Source organism: Salmo salar, chromosome 13 (assembly GCF_965601325.2).
Source record: "Salmo salar chromosome 13, fSalSal1, whole genome shotgun sequence".
Classification (NCBI taxonomy): Eukaryota; Metazoa; Chordata; class Actinopteri; order Salmoniformes; family Salmonidae; genus Salmo; species Salmo salar.
In genome coordinates, this window is record NC_138303.1 from 15,679,021 (window position 1) to 15,688,077 (window position 9,057).

At 44.8% G+C, this 9,057-nt stretch overlaps 1 protein-coding gene and 1 pseudogene across 2 annotated transcripts in view; both read right to left on the reverse strand.

Moving 5' to 3' along the window:
• LOC145860022 (uncharacterized) overlaps nt 1–822 on the reverse strand; it is a 4,714-nt gene extending 3,892 nt beyond the window's left edge. Inside the window, exon 1 of the mRNA XM_082959857.1 lies at nt 688–822. The gene's annotated coding sequence lies outside the window, so the exon portion shown is untranslated. The remainder of the gene's footprint in view (nt 1–687) is intronic.
• On the reverse strand, nt 301–6,770 carry LOC106566487 (myosin-7-like; annotated as a pseudogene). Its single transcript, XR_014379924.1, has 6 exons — nt 6,627–6,770; nt 6,391–6,482; nt 5,480–5,607; nt 1,142–1,358; nt 688–922; nt 301–315 (listed from the first exon to the last, which is right to left on the reverse strand). The product of XR_014379924.1 is annotated as a myosin-7-like (transcript).
• Between the last annotated feature and the right edge of the window lie 2,287 nt (nt 6,771–9,057).

Below are 9,057 nucleotides of genomic sequence, written 5' to 3' on the forward strand. Positions count from 1 at the left end.
CGCTACAGCATACAATTACATTGTAGACAATTCTGTGCTTCCAACTTTATGGCAACAGTTTGGGGAAGGCCCTTTCCTGTTTCAGCATGACAATGCCCCTGTGCACAAAGCGAGGTCCATACAGAAATGATTTGTTGAGATCGTTGTGGAAGAACTTGACTGGCCTGCACAGAGCCCTGACCTCAACCTCATCGAACACCTTTGGGATGAATTGGAACGCCGACTGTGAGCCAGGTCTAATCGGCCAACATCAGTGACCTCACTAATTCTCTTGTGGCTGAATGGAACCAAGTCCTCGCATCAATGTTCCAACATCTAGTGGAAAGCCTTCCCAGAAGAGTGGAGGCTGTTATAACAGCAAAAGGGGGACCAACTCTATTAATGCCCATGATTTTGGAATGAGATGTTCAACGAGCACGTGTCCACATACCTTTGGCCATGTAGTGTATCTGATATATACAGCACAGTAAATTGACTGATCAGAGGTTTACACTATACTGCTGAAAAGTATATCTGCGGGCATTGAGCCACCCATATATCCCTCCCCCCCCTAGCTTGGGTACCAGTCCGTTTCACTAACATTCCACTCCATGTCATTGGCCAAAAATGTTTAGCATTACAAGGAGGGGCAAGGAGTAGAACGGTAGTTAAACAGACTGGTACCCAGACTAATCCCTCCCTGCTCACCTTGTTCTCTGTGGCATCTCTTCTTCTCCACCTTGACCATGGTGATCTCCAGATCTGTCTTCAGCTCTGCACACACGTCCTCCAGCTTGTGTTTCTTGGCGTTCAGGCCGGCGTTCATCTCCTCATCCTCAAGTCTTTCCTTCAGCTCTATGACCTTGGCCTTAATCAGCAGGTCACAGCAGGCCTTGATCAGCAGGTCACAGCAGTCCTCTGCATCCATCAGGTTGTCCTGCTCCTGGGGGTCAGGGGTCACACAGAGATAGACATCTTCTTAGCATCTCTTATCTTGATTTATTGCCTAATTGTTTCTGGTCAATTCTGATTAGGTCTACATTTATCTTGTCTGATCATATTTCTACATGTTTACTTTATCTTGTCTCATTGATCCTTATCTTGACAGTATCCTGTTGTACAGTGTAATATCTTGATGTTATTCTGTTGTACAGTGTAATACCTTGATGTTATTCTGTTGCAGCTGTAGGGCCAGGTCATTCTTCTCCTGGATCAGGGCCACCTGTCTCTCCTGCACCCCCTTGTGCTTTGCCTCTGACTTGTCAAACACGTTCTTCAATTTAGCAAACTCCTCCTTGAGTGCGGCCAGCTCCTTCTCTGCCGTGGTGCTCCTCAGGAGAGGCCTGAGCTTGAAGAAAAGCAGGACCAGCTCTTCACCACTGTAAACGCCCAGATGTGTTACTGGATTATTCTCTATTAAAGATTACATGGGTGAAGAGAGGGGAATGGTTTTGTGTGCACTAAGGTCTGAATTTAAAAAGGAATGACATTTGGGATTGAACGGTCACGTTTTTGCCTTAATTAACCATCTATCTTATGTAACCATACCAAACATAATATATCATACTAAAAGGAGTGACTTGGATTTCCGTACAGAATAAAACTAAATGCTCTGAAACCAGGTTGGGTGTCCTCCTGGGCAGAGCTGTTAGGGAACATTTTTATTTTATTTAACTAGGCAAGGTAGTTAAGAACCAATTCTTATTTACAATGACGGCCTAGGGTAAACTGCCTTGTTCAGGGGCAGAATGACAGATTTTTACCTTGTCAGCTTGTTCGATCCAGAAACCTTTCAGTTACTGGCCCAACGCTCTAACCACTAGGCTACCTGCTGGTTACTGGCCCAACGCTCTAACCACTAGGCTACCTGCTGGTTACTGGCCCAACGCTCTAACCACTAGGCTACCTGCTGGTTACAGGCCCAACGCTCTAACCACTAGGCTACCTGCTGGTGACTGGCCCAACGCTTTAACCACTAGGCTACCTGCTGGTGACTGGCCCAACGCTTTAACCACTAGGCTACCTGCTGGTTACTGGCCCAACGCTCTAACCACTAGGCTACCTGCTGGTCACTGGCCCAACGCTCTAACCACTAGGCTACCTGCTGGTTACTGGCCCAACGCTCTAACCACTAGACTACCTGCTGGTTACTGGCCCAACGCTCTAACCACTAGACTACCTGCTGGTTACTGGCCCAACGCTCTAACCACTAGACTACCTGCTGGTTACTGGCCCAACGCTCTAACCACTAGGCTACCTGCTGGTTACTGGCCCAACGCTCTAACCACTAGGCTACCTGCTGGTTACTGGCCCAACGCTCTAACCACTAGGCTACCTGCTGGTTACTGGCCCAACGCTCTAACCACTAGGCTACCTGCTGGTTACTGGCCCAACGCTCTAACCACTAGGCTACCTGCTGGTTACTGGCCCAACACTCTAACCACTAGGCTACCTGCTGGTTACTGGCCCAACACTCTAACCACTAGGCTACCTGACACCCCATGAGAGATGAGAGGCTGTCTGAGATCCTCGCCATGCAGCAGGGCCAACTCACGAGTCTGGAGAGACGCAAGATGTTGGAGGAGAAATTAAGATCACAAGTGAAGCGGTTCCACTGGGACGGCTCTGTATTTTGAGATTTCAGGCCCAACCCAAAATGTTTTTAGTAGTGTTTGATATGCAAATTGTGTGTTAGTGTGTGTATTTGCCACCAGGTTTGTCGGTATGTACATGGCATGCGTGAAGTATGTGTGTGGCGAGCGTGTCAGCACTTGCTTGCTTTACATTGTGTGTGTGTGTGTGGTCCTGGTGGAAATAGCGCCCGGAGGTTATAACAGGCTAACTGGCGCTTACAAAAACAGGAGGGGTTGACACATGGCCCTTAAAGAGCAGCAACAGCACCTGTCATGTCCTCCAGCCCCATATTAATAATAACCCATTCTCCCCGGCCCCCTTTGTCCATGGAGCCTGGAGTTCAGAGCCTCCACATAGCTGGAATAACTGGCCAGGTAATAAGGGATTAAGTCCTCTGGTTTCACAGAGGGCTGGAGTTTCACATTATAAAATGCCCTCTACCTGACCCACAGTGTGTCTCCTGCCTTGCCTTGCCAGTGATTCACTATTGATTTACTTCCCCCGGCTAGCATGCTTGCTTTCTCCCAGCACCCACTATTGTCAAGCAAATGAGACAATGGCCTGTGCCCGCCAAGCCATATTTGGTAAGCAGGGCACACACAGATCTAATTTAGAACAAAGAGGGGCGGGAGGGATCTAGACCACGCCCACCCGTTGACTGACCAGTTCATTGGACACATGACAGGGACATGTAAGGGTGGAAAGCCATAGGACAAAGCATTCTAGCTACCTTTTATAGTCTACTGCTTTACAGCACATTTCCAAAAAGATCTACTGATACACACATTATCCCCAATCAATCAGGCATATGTTTCATTATTTCCTCACCTAAAAAGAATTTGTAACATATCGTACGTTTTGCGATACATTTACATTTTAGTCATTTAGCAGACGCTCTTATCCAGAGCGACTTACAGTAGTGAATGCATACATTTCATACATGCTTTTTAAATCCGTACTGGTCCCCCGTGGGAATGTTCATAACATATTGTACGTTTTGCAAATTCGTTACATATACAATGAGGGAAAAAAGTATTTGATCCCCTGCTGATTTTGTACGTTTGCCCACTGACAAAGAAATGATCAGTCTATCATTTTAATGGTAGGTTTATTTGAACAGTGAGAGACAGAATAACAACAAAAATATCCAGAAAAACGCATGTCAAAAATGTTATAAATTGATTTGCATTTTAATGAGGGAAATAAGTATTTGACCCCTCTGCAAAACATGACTTAGTACTTGGTGGCAAAACCCTTGTTGGCAATCACAGAGGTCAGATGTTTTTTGTAGTTGGCCACCAGGTTTGCACACATCTCAGGAGGGATTTTGTCCCACTTCTCTTTGCAGATCTTCTCCAAGTTAAGGTTTCGAGGCTGACGTTTGGCAACTCGAACCTTCAGCTCCCTCCACAGATTTTCTATGGGATTAAGGTCTGGAGACTGGCTAGGCCACTCCAGGACCTTAATGTGCTTCTTCTTGAGCCACTCCTTTGTTGCCTTGGCCGTGTGTTTTGGGTCATTGTCATGCTGGAATACCCATCCACGACCCATTTTCAATACTCTGGCTGAGGGAAGGATGTTCTCACCTAAGATTTGATGGTACATGGCCCCGTCCATCGTCCCTTTGATGCGGTGAAGTTGTCCTGTCCCCTTAGCAGAAAAACACCCCCAAAACAAAATGTTTCCACCTCTATGTTTGACGGTGGGGATGGTGTTCTTGGGGTCATAGGCAGCATTCCTCCCCCTCCAAACACGGCGAGTTGAGTTGATGCCAAAGAGCTCCATTTTGGTCTCATCTGACAACAACACTTGTCCTCTGAATCATTCAGATGTCATTGGCAAACTTCAGACGGGCATGTATATGTGCTTTCTTGAGCAGGGGGACCTTGCGGGCGCTGCAGGATTTCAGTCCTTCACGGCGTAGTGTGTTACCAATTGTTTTCTTGGTGACTATGGTCCCAGCTGCCTTGAGATCATTGACAAGATCCTCCCATGTAGTTCTGGGCTGATTCCTCACCGTTCTCATGATCATTGCAACTCCACGAGGTGAGCTCTTGCATGGAGCCCCAGGCTGAGGGAGATTGACAGTTCTTTTGTGTTTCTTCCATTCCACACTCCCTTTAAGAGTGTGCTCCTAATCTCAGCTCGTTACCTGTATAAAAGACACCTGGGAGCCAGAAATCTTTCTGATTGAGAGGGGGTCAAATACTTATTTCCCTCATTAAAATGCAAATGAATTTATAAAATGTTTGACATGCGTTTTTCTGGATTTTTTAGTTGTTATTCTGTCTCTCACTGTTCAAATAAACCTACCATTAAAATTATAGACTGATCATTTCTTTGTCAGTGGGCAAACGTACAAAATTAGCAGGGGATGAAATACTTTTTTCCCTCACTGTAATATGAATTGTAATTCGTAACATATCATACGAAATGGGTGATGGACACAAATTAATACATACCATACGAAATGTAACATAATGTAACATAAATGTAACATAACTAAATGGACTGTTCTGGATCTACGTGCAGAATAATACGAAATGCTCTGAGAGCAGGTTGGGACACCCAACACATACTGACAAGTAAGTCTGTCCCAAACATTACGACAACCGATGAGGAGTGACCATATGCTTTAAGCTTCAGCTCCAAACTCATTCAGGTGCACCAGTACCAGTCATACAGTACCCACCGTGGTGATTCATTCCAAACTCATTCAGGTGCACCAGTACCAGTCATACAGTACCCACCGTGGTGATTCATTCCAAACTCATTCAGGTGCACCAGTACCAGTCATACAGTACCCACCGTGGTGATTCATTCCAAACTCATTCAGGTGCACCAGTACCAGTCATACAGTACCCACCTTGGTGATTCATTCCAAACTTGTACTGGGTGTGGTCAATGTCCAGTGATCTCAGCAGCTTCTCCACAGCCTTCCTGCTGTCCACAAAGGATTCCTCAGGGATAGCCATGGGGTTCAGGATACGATACCTGCACAGGATAGCACACACAGCAGGGAACACATAAGTAAGCCCTTGATTCTTCACATTATTGCCATTTTTATAATAAGATGGTACACGTGTTTTTGTCTCTGTGTTTTCCAAGTTCTACATGAATACTGTATGTGTTACAGAGGTGCTATGCCCATCGTAGTTTGAACTCTGCATTGAGGTTTCCGGTTGGGGAAGCCCTTCCTGCAAATACGGAATTCCCTCCAGTACTCCATTACACCACAACTGCTGAGGGACCTGGAATGGGTCCATTCCTCCTGGGACAAAGATGACTGAATGAGTCAATCTTTCATCATCCTCGTCCTCAGTCAGAGGCATGAAAGAGTGGAGGTAGCACAGACTTAAAGTGATGTTCATGAGCTGAGTTACCTAAACATCACTGCAAGTCTTAACTACTTCCCTCTCAACTCAAGGCAGGTCATCGTGACTCAGGAAAAAAAAACACGAGCACCTCTAAATGCTCCCCTTCTGATCTCAACTAAACCACACATCTCTGACACCTAGAGACACTCTGGTAATGCCAGCCTGGCTGTACCTCACTCTTCCACACCTTGTGAAGCTGTGACACGGTCTGGAAGGAGGCCCCATTCTTCCTCTTCTCTGTGGACTCTTTTGAATCAGCAGCTGAACAGTCAAACTGTAGATCACGATGACTTAATTTCCCTATTTAGTGTAGTTTCACTTTAAAATATGAAAATGTAAAGTTGTGTCACTGTCAACACCTGCATCGCTACTGATTAAGTTCTCTAAAAGGCATGCTCACAGTTTATTAGATGATCCCTGTAAGCAGATGACTTTTGTCTCATCTAAGGGGTCTCTGTTTTTGTCCAGCCACCCTCTGATGTTGTACGGTACCTGGAGATGGGTGACGGGAGAGGATGGGTCAATGGTGAGAAATAATACCTTTAACATTGATTAATATCAAGTGTCATGAAGACTACATGTTTTAACTGTTAAAAAAGGAGCAAATGTTTCAAATAAACAGACCGGAGCACTTACCACTCCAGCGTAGTGCATCAGCTCAAAGTGGGTCTCGTATTTACGTTTCTTGTCGTTTCTTGGCTTGATGAAGTTGGGAGACTTGCCCACATGGTTGTCATACAGCTTGGTCTTAAAGCTGACAGCAGTGGCCTTTTCAAACATGCATTCTTCCTCCAGGATTTGTATTTATTTATTTATTTCACCTTTATTTAACCAGGTAGGCAAGTTGAGAAGTTGACAATCATTTATAATTGCGACCTGGCCAAGGTAAAGCAAGCAGTTTGACACATACAACAACACAGAGTTACACATGGAGTAAAACAAACATACAGTCAATAATATTGTAGAAAAATAAGTCTTTATACAAAGTGAGCAAATGAGGTGAGATAAGGGAGGTAAAGGCATAAAAGGCCATGGTGGCAAAGTAAATACAATATAGCAAGTAAAACACTGGAATGGTAGATTTGCAGTGGAAGAAAGTGCAAAGTAGAAATAGAAATAATGGGGTGAAAAGGAGCAAAATAAATAAATACAGTAGGAGAAGAGGTAGTTGTTTGGGCTAAATTATAGATGGGCTATGTACACGTGCAGTAATCTGTGAGCTGCTCTGACAGCTGGTGCTTAAAGCTAGTGAGGGAGATAAGTGTTTCCTGTTTTAGAAATAAATAAAGTTTTAGGATGGGCAGTATACTTTGTGCCCATGGACTGCAGGAAACAAACGAGAGTAAATCACACAGAAATCAAACCACTCTTCACAGGCAAAATGTACCAGTTCCTCTGCTCTAGCCCCTTATTTGAATGGCTGAAACAACAGACACATACCTTCTCAATGAGTTTGATACAGGTTTGTAGATCCAAGCCAAAGTTGATGAAGGTACACTCAATACCCTCCCTCTTATACTCATCCAGCTCCAGGATGAACATGTGGTGGTTGAAATACTGTTGTAGTTTCTCATTGGGGAAGTTTATGCACAGCTACTCAAAGTTGTTGAACCTGAGTGGAGCATGGAGAGATAGAGAGGAGGGTTGAAAAGAAGGAGAGGTTTATGAGCTGAAACAGTCAGGAAAAAGACAATATAAAATGCAGAATTTGGTCAGAGGCAATGTGTAGGCCTACCTCGAAGATCTTAAACCCTGCAAACAGTCTGGCCCTTGACGATGTACTCGTTACACACTTTGACCCGAGGGTGCAGCAGACCTTTGGTGAGGTCACCTGAATTGATCCCCATCAGGTAGGAGGCCTATCCGCACCTGAAGACCAAAGCACATGCATAAACTATATGTATAGGGTGCAGAGGAGGCTGGTGGGAGGATCTATAGGAGGACGGGCTCATTGTAATGGCTGTAATGGAATAAATGGAACGGTATGAAATGCATCAACTTGGAAACCACGTTTGACCCCGTTCCATTTATTCCATTCCAGCCATTACAATGAGCCCGTCCTCCTATAGCTCCCTCCCATCAGCCTTCACTGATTGGGTGGTTTTTCATATTGACATTGTGTTTGCAAAATAGTTTTACAAAAACACTATCATAACGGTATGGTTTTCCAGTTTAAAGAATAGGAATGCTCAGGTTGACACTCGGGATGTTAACATTATAGAGTAAACAATGCACTAAAGTCTGTTAAATCAAACTTGAAGTCGGACTGACTGCTTGCTCCTCTCTCCGAACCTTCTTGAACTTCGTGTTGCCAAAGTGCATGATGGACCCCATTATTTTATAGCAACTGTACTTCTCCTCAGGAGTGAAGCCCAGACTGTCCATTGCATACGGAGGAGGGGTCAGGCAGAGAGAGAGAGAGAGGTCAGAGGCCAGAGAGTAAGGAGAGAAAACTTCACATAGTAAACAGAGTGGAGGAAAGAGCATTGGTAGAAAAAGGCAGTCATCTGTGGTCCTCCTCGTCATTCACGTTCTCCACTGTTGTCACACCCTGGGAGCAAAAGTGGTAGTCGAAGGGATTGGTGGACATCAACAACATGTATGGAAGATCAACGAGAAACCCTGTCAAAAGCTTGGAAACTTGGAGAACTCGGAACAGATAAAACTCTAACCCAAAAGCATGGATTGATTCTCACGATGTATTGAGAAAACATATGGCCCAGTTACCAGAATGTATTTATATTTTTAGGCTTTAAATGTAGATTAAATAATTCCAACATGACACAGCTTCTATCTTTATATAGAATTGGTTGTATTGTTGTAGACTTACTGCACAGCATGTCAATGTAGGCATTGTCAACGATCGTGTGCCTCTTGCCTTTGTTGAGAGAGAGAGCGCTTGGTTGTGAAACAGAATATCGCCCACATAGAGGGAGAGTCTCTGGTTCAGAATAACCTGTTCATCCTCCCTAGAGGAGTCTATGGCATTATGTACAGAACTGTGACTCACATAGATCATCCACATACTGTAGCGCCTGGTGAGGTTGAAGAGCACAGAGGCTTCATT